We start from the raw sequence: 15,778 nt of genomic DNA, 5'->3' as shown, positions 1-15,778 counted from the left end.
GAGGCAGAGACTTTCATCATTTTCTTTAGGATTTTTCCCTCTTCCTGGTCCATGAACGACCATTGCTTCATTGGTATATATTCCGTGGAATATGATAGGACTGATGGAATTTTTACTTTAAAAACCTTTATCATTGATGCAAAATGTTTTGTCCCGGTTGCCGAATATAGTCTTGCCAGTGCTCCAGCATGCATTTGCGACTTTCTTTTTAAGTTAGTTATTTGATTTGAATTCTGCTCACCCTCTAGGTTGCATGGCTTGAGTAGTCAAGGCTTATTTCAAAGACGTTGTAAGTTAAGCAGTTGTGACCACATACAGTACCCCAGTGACAACACTACAAATGGACACCACACAGGTTTTGGTTTTATATAAAAAATAAGTAGACTTTATATAGAGTTACCGCAAGATCATAAACGGCAAAAATACACACTATGATTACTTTAAGATGGTACATTAAGCTTAGTTCAGTTCAGTTCTTAGATGCGACACTCCGCGTCAATGTACCTTAAGTTGCGTTGCATTTCCACGACAAGCAATGTCGCAGTGTTGGGAAATGCAGCAAAAGTCAGGTGCAAAGAAATAATGACGTGAAGATCTTCCAGATGCGGCACGCTTCTCGGGGATGCGAGAAGCTCTCGGTTCGATGCATGAACTGCAGAGGCAACACCCTTACGATGCGACGGCAACAGCTCCAGCGGCGAGGCTCTTCTCCACGAAGCTGAAGCTTCCGCTCGATGCGAAAACTACAGCGGCAACATCCAAGATGCAATGGCAGCAGCTCCGATGGCGGCGCTCTTCTCGGGGATGCGAAGTGCTCTTGGTCGATGTGGTGCAATGTGGCAGTTCCAGCTGCGACACCCTCCTTCTCTGGAGTTGCGACGGCAGGCACAGCGATGGCGACACGCTCCGACCTCGTTGTGAGATTCTTCTCCTGATGCTGTGCAGTGCAACAGCTCCAGCGGCGACACCCTCCTTCGGAGTTGCGACCGCAACAACAGCAACAGCGAAATGCTTCCTCTTCGTTGCGGCATGCTTCTCTCCGATGGGGTGCAGTGCAACAGTTCCAGCGGCAACATCCTCCTTTCTTCGGAGTTGCGATGGCAGGCACAGAGACAGCAACACACTTCTTCTCGTTGAGTCGCGCTTCCAGCTCCTTGCGACACGCAGTTCCTCAGAAGGCCCAAAACAGCAGCAGGCAGTTCCAAAAGAACTCTGGGGAGCTGGGGCTTAAAGTCTGTTGTCCCTGAGACTTCAGCAGTAGGCAAGCTCTTTTCCAAGCCCTTGGAGATCCTTCACAAGTTGAAAACAAAGTTACAAAGTTCCTTTCTCCTTCCTTTGGCAGTAAGGCAACCACTGCAGGCCAATCCCCCAAGCAGCACTTCAGCTTGGGAATAGTCTCTCCTCAGTTTCTTTAGGTTCCTCTCCTCAGTAAAGGTTTCTTCTTATAGTCCAAAAGTGATCTAATTTCATGGGGTCAGGGTCCCAATATTTATACCCAGAAATTCTTTGTTCTCTGAGGGGAGAGGGGCCCTTGCTCAGTCCAAACCAGTTCTGAAGCACTCTGTTTACCAGACTTCTCCTTTCCTTTCACAGTGCAGGGCATGCACATCAGACGCCCCACAGGAGGTAGCCAGCATTGTGTAAGGCAAGTACAGTCCTGGAGCACTCTGTTGACAGGACTCCTTCTATTCTTTCAGTGTGCAGGGCAGAAACATCAGCCGCTCCCCAGGGGGTAGAGCCAGCATTGAGGAAGGCAGGCACAGCCCTATTCAAGGTTCAGGTGCACTCCTCCCTCCCATCCAGATGCAGATCTCTCTATTCACCACTGGGTGACTTAGCCTGTCTCCTGGAATTCTCCAGCCCTGTCACTCACAGAAACCAGACATAGGAATACACAAACTAGCTGAGGCAGGTTTGAATGGTTAGACAAGCACATACCTACTTTCTAAAAGTGGTATTTGCAAACACAGAATATTAAAATAAACTTTACTAAAAGATGTATTTTAATATTCTGAGTTCAGGCATACTAAACTCCAATTTCTACCATGTTCTCTGAGCCTGTTAGGATTATAAAATGTAACAATTCTATCAGCCTATTCTGGCCTATGGAGAACAGGTAGCCTTTCAATAGTGAAAAACGAAAATGGCTGTAATACACTATTAGGACATGCCACACACACCCGGGCTTGTCCTACCTTATACTTACAATGCACCCTGCCCTTGGGCCTACCAGAGGGGTGACTGATATGAAGAAAAGGGAAGGTTTAGGGACTGGGAAGTGGGTGCGCTTGCCCAGTCAGCATGACAGTACCAGACTGCATGCAGGCTCTGCTATGGCAGACCTTAGACACATTTTACAAGGCTGCTTCTGTGGGTGGCACAACCAGTGCTGCAGGCCCACCAGCAGCATTTGGATTACACGCTCTGGCACACTCAGTGCTCTAGACTAGGTTCTGACAAGTAAACCAAAATAGCCAAACATGGAATCACTAATCCATACATCAATTTACAATAGGGAGCACTTGCACTGTGGCACTGAATAGCAGTGGCACAGTGCCCAAAGCATCTAAAACCAGCAAAAATACATGAGGCAACAGCAGAAATCGAAGGGAGACCCACACCAATGGTGCCAGGTCTAACAGGTGTCCCCACCAGCTGTAAAGTGGGGAGAACTACCCTAACTCCTGGGAGTTCTCTTCACTAAGGCAGAAAAATCTGGACAGACCATCAGCGTTGGCGTGTTCTGTACCAGGGCGGAGTTCCACCGTAAAGTCCATACCCTGTAGGGAAATAGACCACCTCAACAACTTTGGATTCTCACCCCTCATCTGCATAAACCATCTGAGGGGTCTGTGGTCTGTCTGAACCTGGAAGGGAGTCCCAAACAGGTATGGTCTCTGCTTCTTCAGAGCCCAGACCACAGCAAATGCCTCGCGCTCAATAGCACTCCACCGCTGTTCCCATGGAAGTAACCTTCTACTGATAAAGGCTACAGGTTGATCTAGGCCCTCCTCATTCATCTGTGACAAAATTAGCCCCCACACCATGCTCTGAAGCCTGTGTCTGGACAATGAACTCTCTTGAGAAGTTGGGTGCCAGGAGCACGGGCGCCGTCCACATGACAGCTTTCAGGGCTGCAAAGGCTTTCTGACAGGCGTCAGTCCAAATCACTTTCTTGGGCTGCTTCCTGGAAATCAGCTCTGTCAAGGGTGCAACAATGTTGCCATACCCCTTGACAAACCTCCTGTAATACTCTGTGAGTCCTAAAAAAACTCTCACCTCTGTCTGGGTTTTGGGTAGCTCCAAAGCCTGGATGGTTTCAATCTTGGGTTGTAGGGGCGCCACCTGGCCGTTCCCAACTTGGTGTCCCAAGTACAGCACAGAACCCTGCTCGATCTGGCACTTACTCGCCTTGATCATGAGGCCTGCTCTCCACAGTGCCAACAACACTTCCCAGAGTTGGTGCAGATGTTCTTCCCAACTGACACTGAACACTGCGATGTCATCCAGGTAGGCGGCACTGAATTCCTCCAGTCCAACCAACACCAAGTTGACCAACCTCTGAAAGGAGGCAGGGGCATTCTTCATCCCAAAGGGCATAACCCGGAACTGGAAATGCCCATCTGGTGTGGAAAATGCTGACCTCTCCTTTTCCCCATCTGTCAAGGCGATCTGCCAGTACCCATACGTTAAGTCAAACGTGCTGAGGTACTGGGCAGCCCCTAGCCGATCAATGAGCTCATTAGCTCTGGGGATGGGGTGTGCGTCAGACTTCATGACTTAATTGAGCCTTCTGTAGTCCACACAGAAACGTAGTTCGAGTGTGGCACCCTGCGCTGCAGCCTTCGGGACCAAGACCACGGGGCTGGCCCAAGGACTGCTAGATGACTCAATCACCCCAAGTGCAAGCATCTTTGAGGCCTCCTCTTTAATGCAAGCCCTCAGCCTGTCAGTTACCCTCTAAGACTTGTGCTTTACAGATAAGCTGTCTCCTGTGTCCACATCATGGACGCACCAATCTGTGACACCAGGAACTAGGGAGAACAGATCAGAAAACTGTCCCAGCAACTGGCGGCAGTCGTTCTGTTGTTCAGGGGTCAGAGTGGAAGAGAGGTTAACACCGTCCACTGACCCATCTTGCTCTGAGGCTGACAGGAGGTCAGGAAGAGGCTCAGTCTCCTCCTCCATCCCAGCATCTGTTGCCAAGAGCATGCCCACTTCAGACCTCTCTAAGTGGGGCTTAAGGCGGTTGACATATAGGACCCTCAAGGGGTTCCTAGGAGACCGCAAGTCCACCAAGTAGGTAACGGGACTCTTGCGCTCCACAACCTCAAAAGGTCCGGTCCACTTATCTTGGAGCGCACAGGGCTCCACTGGGGCCATGACCCACACCTTTTGTCCAGGCTGAAGCTCTACCAGAGTGGCATTCTGGTCATACCAGTGCATCATCTCCTCCTGGCTGGCCACCAGATTCGTTTGAGCGAGGTCACTGAAGCGCCTGGTCTGGTTCCTGAAGGCCAGCATGTTCCTATATACATCCTGGGTAGGTTTCCTTGGAGATTGCTCCCAGACTTCTTTAACCAGACTCAGAGGTCCTCTGACTGGGTGTCCATAGAGAAGCTCAAAGGGACTGAACCCTAGAGATTTCTGTGGCACCTCATGGTATGCAAACAACAGGCATGGTAAGAGGACATCCCACTTACGCCACATGGGTTCCTCAAGACCTATTATCATGCCCTTCAGGGTCCGGTTGAACCTTTCAACCAGCCCATTTCCTTGGGGTGGTAAGGAGTGGTGAACTTGTAAGTTACACCGCACTCCTGCCACATGGACTTCATATATTTGGAAATGAATTTGGTCCCCCGGTCAGACACTACCTCATTAGGGAATCCCACTCGGGAGAAAATTCCCATCATTGCTCGTCCCACCATGGGGGCCATCACTATCCTCAGAGGTATGGCTTCCGGGTACCGGGTGGCATGGTCCACCAAGACCAGGATGAACCTGTTGCCCATGGCTGTCTTGGGGTCCAGTGGCCCCACAAAGTCAAACCCCACCCGCTCAAAGGGGGTACTGACCACAGGGAATGGCTGGAGAGGAGCCTTGTACTTCCTCCCACTCTTTCCACTTGCCTGGCAAGTCTGACAAGTAATGCAATATGTATCAGAACTCTTGCGCATTTGGGGCCAATGAAAGTTGGTGGCAAGCCTCTCAAACGTCTTGTCCTGCCCCAAATGTCCTTCTAATGACACATCATGAGCCAACCCCAGTAGGAAGGCTCTGAACTTCTGGGGTACCACCAGCACACGGGCTGACCCAGGTTCATCAACCTTAGGCTCACTATACAGGAGACCATTCTCCCAGTAGATACAATGTTTATCCTGACTGATCACCTGCTGCCTGGCTTACAGCCTGTTGCCGCAAGCCCACAAGAGAAGGACACTCTCTATGCTCCTTGCATAAGTCTTCTCTGGAGCGACTTCCTTCTTGCTGCCAATGGGTCAGCTCAGGCAGATCTCCCAGTTCAGCTATCTGTTCCCCGGTAGGCTCCAGGGCATCCCCCTCAGGGTCTGCCTCTTCCTGGGCCGTGGGAACTTCAGGGGCTGGTTTCCCACGCCCCTCGCCACTTCTCTCTTTGGCAGGTTCCTGGGCCTCCCTCTCATGCTCCAGGTCCTCTTGAGAACCCCTACTGGCTGACATTGACCGGGTGGTCACGCACTCCCAGTCAGGCAGTCCAACCATCTTCAAGTGAGTTGTTTTCTCCACCTTTTCCCAAGGGGAGCTCTCAAATCATTTCCCAACAAACAGTCAACAGGCATGGCGGGCCTCACAGCTACTTGAAGAGTACCAGAGACCCCCCCCCCACTCAAAGGGAACCTGAGCCATTGGACAATGACTCTCTGTGTTGTCGGCGTTAACAACTCGGCAAAGTGCATGAGGTACAATCTGCTCTTGAGTCACCAGGTGACACCTGACAGCTGTCACACTGGCTCCTGTGTCTCCTCAAGAGCCTCCACCTTTTGGCCATTGACAGTCACTCGCTGCCCATATTTCTTAGTGTTCCTGGGCAGCTGAGCCTCTGAGACCATTTCACTGTCTCCTAAAGAGACTAGGGTCATCTGTACGGGACCCCACCCACCTTGGACACCAATCTCCTCCCCCAAGGCTACACTAGCCATCAGCCGGGGCGAAGCACCAGTGGGTGCTTGTTTACCAAACAGGCGGCACCTGGGATCACTCGCCTTGTGACCCAGATCACCACACTTGTAACATTTCAGGGGGCCCTGGGGAATAGGACTACCTGTCGGGCCCCTTGATTTCTCTCAGGGGGAGACTGGTACCCTTTCACAGGGTTCCCTTGGGGACTACTTTGGGGTCCTCTGTGGAATTCCTTCTGTTTACCCTTGTCCCCCCCCCACTCTTCTGCTGAGGACCCTGCACACCTTTGGCTGAGTCTCCCATGTGACCCTTGTGGACCCTGATACTGACCCAGCGGTACGCCTCCTCAGCAAGATTCCTAGGGTTAGTCAGCTTGCTATCTATCAGATGCTGGCGCAGCTCTGGAAAACAATTATCAGACAAGTGATCCCATGCAATCAAATCAAAGAGACCTTGAAAATCATTAACCTTGCTGCCCTTTACCCAACCATCCAATGCTCTGCAAAAGAAAGTGACATGTTCAACCCAAGTACTGTTTTCTAACTTTTTGCATTTCCTGAACCTCTGCCTATAGAGCTCAGGTGTCAAACCATATCTAGACATCAATGAATCTTTCATGTGGCTGTATGAATTGTGGACATCAGAAGGCAAGTCTAACAATGTATCCCGCCCCTCACTAACGAACCTTCCCCCACAGCCCCGCTCCCCAATCTCTCTCAGGGACCCGGTGGGAAGACATGGCTACCTCATAGGCTCTGAACCACTGACCAATATCATAATTTTTGTAAAACTCTTTCACCACATCCTTGGAAATATACACTCTACTTTCTGTATGTACTGACGGTAAGCTGCCACCAGAGGGAGTCATTTCCAAACTTTTAGCTTTTAACTCCAACTCCCTCAAAACTTTTTCATGCTCAAACTGCATTTTTTTTTCCTCAAGATCTAACTTTCTATTTTCTATTTCTAGTTGCGATCAACCTTGAACCTGGTCAATTCCGTTTCATGCCTTCTTGATCTCTCTCTGTCCTCCAGCTCCTCTGGAGAAAGACTTTTGTTAGAAGCACTGCTACATGCGGGGGAAGGTGCTTTCCTCCCTCCTAGGCCCACTGGCCCTTCTTGTTGCTCAATTACATCATCATCCTCCTCAATCACAGGAGTTTTCCTTGCTTCTACCCAGGCCCTTAGCGCTTGTAGAATTCTTCCTTCACTTTAAATCCAGAAGTGGAAACATTGAATTTCTTGCAAAAGTACTTCATCTGCTTTACTGTGTAGCATTCCAGTCTCTCCTCTTCCCATTCACAATTAAGGGAGGCTACAGATTCTGCTCTCTCGACTGAATTAGGCATTTCTCAAAAATAGGCAATCCAAAAATCAAAAAGGAATCTACCAAAAAGTATGCTGTATTGTTATGGTCTGCACTCACTAAGTAGTGTTCACAAGTCACTGTACATGAATCACAAATGCAAAGCCAGAATCCCTTCCGCTGCCTACCAATGTTAGATTTGGGGGTCTCTAGTTGGCACAGGTAGGTACTTGTGACAAATAGGGACCTTCTCCTCTAGTCAGGGAAAGGGGATTACACACCTAAAATAACCCCTGCTCACCCTCTAGGTTGCGTGGCGTGAGCAGTCAAGGCTTATTTCAGAGGCGTTGTAAGTTAAGCAGTTGTGACCACATACAGTAACCCAGTCACAACACTACAAATGGACACCACACAGGTTTTATATAAAAAATAAGTAGACTTTATATAGAGTTACCACAAGACCATAAACGACAAATGTACACACTATGATTATTTTAAGATGGTAGATTAAGCATAGTTCAGTTCAGTTCTTAGATGCGACACTCTGCTTCAATGTACCTTAAGTTGCGTTGCGCTTCCACGACAAGCAATGTCGCAGTGATGGGAAATGCGGCAAAAGTCAGGTACAAAGAAATAAAAGACACTACAACTGCATTGCGCTCGCACTTGCTACATTAATGCTTTTAATCTTACCCGTTTTGTCTTCCTGCTTTGTTGTTATTTTGCTGCACAGTTTTCCCTCATTTTTAAATCCCCCTCCGCATTGCCGCATTGCCGCATTGCCGCATTGCCGCCCTATAATTGTGACATTCACCGCTACTTAGCGGGTCGGACCCTCGCGCTCTGAAATTGGTGGGCGCCATCTTGGGTGGGTGTTAGGGAAACGCTGAAACGCTCCGCGCTCTAGCAGTCAGGTGGACTGGCTAGAGGCAGCTCGTGGCTCTTACTATTTAAGGGGCTGAGGTAAGAGCATTCCTTCTTGCTCACTACAACTGCATTGCGCTCGCACTTGCTACATTAATGCTTTTAATCTTACCCGTTTTGTCTTCCTGCTTTGTTGTTATTTTGCTGCACAGTTTTCCCTCGTTTTTAAATCCTCCTCCGCATTGCCGCATTGCCGCACTATAATTGTGACATTCACCGCTACTTAGCGGGTCGGACCCTCGCGCTCTGAAATTGGTGGGCGCCATCTTGGGAGGGTGTTAGGGAAACGCTGAAACGCTCCGCGCTCTAGCAGTCAGGTGGACTGGCTAGAGGCAGCTCGTGGCTCCTACTATTTAAGGGGCTGAGGTAAGAGCATTCCTTCTTGCTCACTACAACTGCATTGCGCTCGCACTTGCTACATTAATGCTTTTAATCTTACCCGTTTTGTCTTCCTGCTTTGTTGTTATTTTGCTGCACAGTTTTCCCTCGTTTTTAAATCCCCCCTCCGCATTGCCGCATTGCCGCACTATAATTGTGACATTCACCGCTACTTAGCGGGTTGGACCCTCGTGCTCTGAAATTGGTGGGCGCCATCTTGGGTGGGTGTTAGGGAAACGCTGAAACGCTCCGCGCTCTAGCAGTCAGGTGGACTGGCTAGAGCCCTATATTTACCAGTGTTCATGGCGCGCAGCGTGTGCGCGCAGCGTGTTCGCCGCAGTCACGCCGGAGTCACGCCAGAGTCCAGCCCGTCTGCGCCCGTCCGCGCTGAGGACCGGCTGGATGGCTGAACTGCTGGTCAGGATGAGGTAGGCCATCACATATTGAAATATTCCTTACAGGATGTATTGCGGCTCAAACCTCTAGCAGCATCATGTTTCCATAAGAGTACCCCAGAAGACCTTCTACTACCTATAGGGTGTGGTTGTTTTCAGGTAGGCTCGGGGGGCTCCAACCCATCTTCCTCCTCCTCTCCCTTGGATTCTTGTTCTCCGTCGGGATCTAGTGCGCTGAGCGAAAATTGCATTCTCATCAACGCTCGCTCACTTATTAAAAATAACATCGTTTTTAAGGAGCTGGTACTGGAGAGGAAACCCTCATGGGTCTTTGTTACTGAAACATGGGCTAAAGACTCCTCAGGCCCCGACCTTGTCGAAGCGGTCCCTGAAGGGTACTGCTTAGCACGGCAGGATAGAATGGGCCGGGTTGGAGGTGGGCTGGCTATCTTGTATAAAGACAGGTTCCAATGTCACACCATACCTGTCTCCGACCCCAAGGATGTTTTTCAAGTGCTATACTTTTCCCTGTCCGACTCTCTTAATCCCGCATTCAACGGGATTCTGGTCTATCATCCTCCCGGTCCCAGAGCAGACTTTGGGCTGAAACTGCTTCATGTTCTGGAACCTTATTTTGGCCGCGAAAATCTTACTTTTTTAGGAGATTTTAACTTTCACCTAGAGCTGTTGGAGGCTCATGACACTTTTTCCCTGCTGGAAGTTATGTCAGCTTGTGGACTCACCCAACTGGTGAAAGGACCCACCCACCGAGCGGGTCATACGCTTGATGGGATTTTCTCTAATGATCAGAGGCTGACAGTAACGGATCCCTTCTTTCTGTCATGGTCTGATCACCTGGCCGTTCCCTTCAATCTGACCTACCCGATCCAGGACACCATTAGAAAAATTCAGAGTACGACGGAAGTACGTAGGAATTTTAAAAACATCAGGGAAAATTCCTTTGATCCGTGGACGCTTAGTCTGTCCACAATCCAGGAGCAGGATGTTCAATCGGCGGTCTCACAATATGAAAAGACCATTAAGGAGGCCCTGGATGAACTGGCCCTATTCGATCATGTTATTCAGCCAGAAAAAGACCCTCAGCCCCCTGGTTCTCTGAATATTTAAGACTCCTCAGACAGGAAGTAAGGAGACAGGAGCGCCTATGGCATTCTAGCTGGGACCAAAAGGATAAGGAAGCCCACAAGATCCTGTTAAAAAGGTATAAGTCGGAAGTGATTAGGACCAAACAAGAATACTTTACGGCCCTCACAGCTTCACTTTCCTCTCCTAAAGAGCTTTTCAGGATTGTGGACTCTCTTACATCTCTTCAGAGCCCCGACCCTGTAACTGCATCTCAGGAGCTCTGCAATAGGATAGCTCCCTTTTTTCAGTCTAAAATATCGGACATTTACATCGCTTTGGAGTCGCAGAGATCTTCTACCACTGAGCCCCCGGCTCCCGCTGTTTCGGACCCTGCTTCCGCAGAGTTATCTCTGTCCGGAGGTCTAGAATCCTTCCCTCCTTTCTCTTTACAGGACCTAGAGATTCTTCTCAATAAAACTAAATCCGGTTCCCTGCTAGATGCTTGCCCTTTAAAGATCCTCAAGCAGTGTAGAGAATCCCTCCTACCCCCTCTTGTTGACATCATGAATAGGGCGGTGAGGGAGGGCATTTTTCCTCAGCAGTGGAAAAATGCTGTAGTAAAACCACTGCTCAAGAAACCTTCTCTTGACCCTGGGGTATTAAAAAACTTTCGCCCCATCTCACTGCTCCCGGCTCCTGCAAAGATGTTAGAAACACATTTAAATAAACATCTTGCTGCCTTCGTGGAGAGCTCGGGCTGTCTGGATCTTTCCCAGCATGGGTTCAGGAGGGAACACAGCACCGAGTCTGCCCTCACCATAGTGCTTGACAATATCCGCACGCGTGTGGATGGGGGACAGACCTCCCTCCTGATCCTTTTAGACCTCACGGCTGCCTTCGATACCCTTTCTCCCTCGGTTTTAACATCTCGCCTGAGGGAGATTGGGGTTCAGGGGGCGGCCCTGGGGCTCCTTTCCTCTTTTCTTGACCATAGAGAGCTAAGGGTGATGCTGGGTAAATTCCTATCTCCATCCCTGTCTGTGCAATGTGGGGTCCCACAGGGGTCGGCGCTAAGCCCTACCCTTTTCAACATTTATGTGACCCCCCTTGCCAGACTTATTAGATCTTTTGGGATGGAGGTAGTTTCCTATGCGGATGACACCCAGATCCTCGTCTCTCTCTCCCAGTCAGTTACGTCGACTGCCTCCGATTTTAGATCTTGCATGGAGGCAGTCGGCCAATGGATGATTCACAACTCATTGAAACTGAATGGGGAGAAGACTGAGGTGATGGTGTTTGGAGGAAAGGAGGAGATTTGGTCAGTTGAGTGGTGGCCCGACTCATTGGGAGCTTGTCCTGATCCTACCTCCTCAGCCAAAAACCGTGGGGTTATGATTGATCCCATCCTTAGTATGTGCCAACAGGTCAACAGGACTGTATCGACCTGTTGGGGTATCACCCGCATACTAAGGAAAATTAGGCACTATCTTTCTTTGCAGGCAAGAAAGCAACTTGCTGTTGCCCTCCTGGGCTCCCATCTGGACTACTGCAATGCGCTGTATGCGGGACTGAATAAAAGTCAGCTGCAGCGCTTGCAGGTGGTCCAGAATGCAGCAGCCAGATTTGTCCTGGATCTACCCCGATGTGCCTCTGCCACCTCTGCCAGGAAGCAGCTCCACTGGCTTCCTGTTGAGGATCGGATACTTTTTAAGACCATGTGTATGGTTTACAAGGCTTTAGCTAAAAACAGCCTTACTGGAATTGGATCCATTTTGCCTCATTACAATCCTGGCAGGAACCTTCGCTCCTCAAACAGACTTCTTCTCTCAGTTCCGCCTATTCGGAAAACTATATGGGGTGGTAAAGCCTTTTCCAATTTGGCCCCAAAGTGGTGGAACGCTCTCCCACTGGAATTAAGGTCTCTTCCCACTTTACAATTATTTAGAACTGCCCTGAAGACCCACCTCTTTGTACGCGCGTACCTGTAGTTGTGCTCTGCCTTTCTGATCTTTTTTGATAGGCGCCTTGACACCTTCGGGTTTAGTTTGCGCAGTATAAATTGCATAATAAATAAATAAATAAATAAAGATCTTTCATATGCGGCACGCTTCTCGGGGATGCGAGAAGCTCTGGGTTCGATGCGTGGACTGCAGCGGCGACATCCAAGATTGTGACGGCAGCAGCTCCAACGGCGGCGCGCTTCTCTGGGATGTTAGGTGCTCTTGGTCGATGCGGTGCAATTTGACAGTTCCAGTGGCGACACCCTCCTTCTCTTGAGTTGCGACGGCAGGCACAGCGACGGCGACACGCTCCGACCTCATTGCGAGATTCTTTTCCTGATGCGGTGCAGTGTGACAGCTCCAGCGGCGACACCCTTCTTCTTCGAAGTTGCGACGGCAGCAACAGCGACGGCGACACGCTTCCTCTTTGTTGCGGCACGCTTCTCACCTTTGCGGTGCAGTGCAACAGTTCCAGCAGCGACACCCTTCTTTCTCCAGAGTTGCGACGGCAGGCACAGCGACGGCGACGCGCTTCTTCTCATTGAGTCGCGCTTCCAGCTCCTTGCGACACACAGTTCCTCAGAAGGCCCAAAACAGCAGAAGGCACTTCCAAAAGAACTCTGGGGAGCAGGGGGTTGAAGCCTGTTGTCCCTGAGACTTCAGCAGGAGGCAAGCTCTTTTCCAAGCCCTTAGAGATCCTTCACAAGTTAAAAGCAAAGTTACAAAGTTCCTTTCTCCTTCCTTTGGCAGTAAGGCAACTACTGCAGGCCAATCCCCCTAGCAGCACTTCAGCTTGGGAATAGTCTCTCCTCCGTTTCTTCAGGTTCCTTTCCTCAGTAAAGTTTTCTTCTTGTAGTCCAAAAGTGATCTAATTTCATGGGATCAGGGTCCCAATATTTATACCCAGAAATAATTTGTTCTCTGAGGGGAGAGTTCCCTTTGCCAAGTCCAAACCAGTTCTAAAGCACTCTGTTTACCAGATTCTCCTTTCCTTTCACAGTGCAGGGCATGCACATCAGACGCCCCACAGGAGGTGGAGCCAGCATTGTGGAAGGCAAGTACAGTCCTGGAGCACTCTGTTGACAGGACTCCTTCTATTCTTTCAGTGTGCAGGGCAGAGACAGCAGCCGCTCCCCAGGGGGTGGAGCCAGCATTGAGGACGGCAGGCACAGCCCTATTCAAGGTTCAGGTGCACTCCTCCCTCCCATCCAGATGCAGGTCTCTCTATTCACCACTGGGTGACTTAGCCTGTCTCCTGGAATTCCCCTGCCCTGTCACTCACAGAAACCAGACATAGGAATACACAAACTAGTAGAGGCAGTTTTAAATGGTTAGACAAGCAAATACCTACTTTCTAAAGTGCTATTTGCAAACACAGAATATTAAAAGAAAGTTTACTAAAAGATGTATTTTATTATTCTGAGTTCAGGCATACTAAACTCGTATTTCTACCATGTTCTCTGAGCCTGTTATGATTATAAAATGTAACAATTCTAACAGCCCATTCTGGCCTATGGAGAACAGGTAGCCCTGTAATAGTGAAAAACGAAAATGGCTGTAATTCACTATTAGGACATGCCACACACACCCGGGCTTGTCCTACCTTATACTTACAATGCACCCTGCCCTTGGGCATACCATAGGGGTGACTGATATGAAGAAAAGTGAAGGTTTAGGGACTGGGAAGTGGGTGCACTTGCCCGGTCAGCATGACAGTACCAGACTGCACGTAGGCTCTGCTATGGCAGACCTTAGACACATTTTACAAGGCTGCTTCTGTGGGTGGCACAACCAGTGCTGCAGGCCCACCAGCAGCATTTGGATTACACGCCCTGGCACACTCAGTGCACTAGACCAGGGTCTGACAAGTAAACCAAAATAGCCAAACATGGAATCACTAATCCATACATCAATTTACAATAGGGAGCACTTGCACTGTGGCACTGAATATCAGTGGCACAGTGCCCAAAGCATCTAACACCAACAAAAATACATGAGGCAACAGCAAAAATGGAAGGGAGACCCACGCCAATGATACGATCTCACATTCTCTGCTCGTGGAGAGACTACATTCAAGTGGTATTCGAGCCACAGTCTTGAAATGGTTGCAGGTTTTTTTGTCGGACAGATAATGCTTGGACCCTACCGTTCTCAGAAATCTCGTCTCGACAAGGGCGTACCTCAGGGCTCCTGTTTAAGTCCAACATTGTTTAATGTATATATGTCCCTTTTAGTAAAAATGGTAGAACCACTAGGGTTTGAAATAATCTCCTATGATGAGGATACTCAGCTGATATTCTCAATTGGCCCCAATATAAAAGCCAAGCGATGATGGATGACGGATGATGGATGACGGAGAACTGCCTTCAGTTGAATCCCAGCAAAACTGAGGTTATGCTTCTGGGTAAAGCCCCAACCATCTGGACTGAGGATTGGTGGCCGCGCCATTTGAGAGCTGCCCCTACTCCTACTCAATCTGTGAAAAACCTTGGTCTAAAATTGGACCAGACACTGTCTATAAAAGATCACATCTCTGACACCACCAGCTCCTGTTACTACAGCTTACGTCTTTTACATAAGAGTTTGCCCTCTCTGCCTATTAAACATCGCAGAACCCTGGTCCAGGCGATGGTGATCAGCCACCTGGACTATGGGAATGCATTGTTAGCTGAAGTTGTTGAGACGTTGCTTGCTAAACTGCAGGTGATTCAAAATACTGTAGCAAGAATGATCTTAAATCGTCCTCCAGGCTCTCCCTCAGGCCCCTTGTTGCAAGAGCTACACTGGTTACCTGTAAAGAAGCGATCCAACTTTAAAATCTGCTGCCTCACATTTAACGCATTAAATGGCAAAGGTCCCCATTACCTTCAAAAGAAATTTACCAAACAGGTATCTGGTAGAAACCTCAGATCCAATTCCTTAGCTCTCTTAAAAGTCCCTCGAATACGTCTCAGTCGCACGGGAGGTAAGGCCTTCTCATACCTTGCCCCACGGTACTGGAACCAATTACCCATTGCACTACACAAATGTTCCTCATATACTGCTTTTAGGAAACAATGAAAAACGTTTTTGTTTGGAATTCTTACAGCTCCGGTCTGACCCACCTCTCTTTCACTAGGTAAGCGACGAGAAGCCCCCAGGTGATTTGTTGCGCTATAAAAGTGTTTATAACATAACATAACATTACATAAAAACAGAAGCCAAATGTCAGTCTAAACTTCTGACAAATTGCTGCCTATTCTTTTAACATGGAGACTGTTGTTTAATTTTCTTTTTTTTCCTGCAAAGTGTGAGAGTTTTGCCAACTGAACTATGTGACAATCTTGCTGGTGTGGAAAGAAAAGGCTGTAGGATGGCATTTTCTTCTAACACAGCAACTTTTTAATACATATAGATGAACTGTATAAATATTTCAAAACAAATAACAGGAACGCACAAATTAAGCTTTTTTCCTAATCTGAAGTGTGATGGAAACAACATTTTAATAGGATCGAATAATCAAGATAGTTTACTTGGTGTTGAAACCCAGT

Source organism: Lissotriton vulgaris, chromosome 1_1 (assembly GCF_964263255.1).
Source record: "Lissotriton vulgaris chromosome 1_1, aLisVul1.2, whole genome shotgun sequence".
Lineage (NCBI taxonomy): Eukaryota > Metazoa > Chordata > Amphibia > Caudata > Salamandridae > Lissotriton > Lissotriton vulgaris.
Note: the sequence above shows the minus strand (reverse complement) of the source record.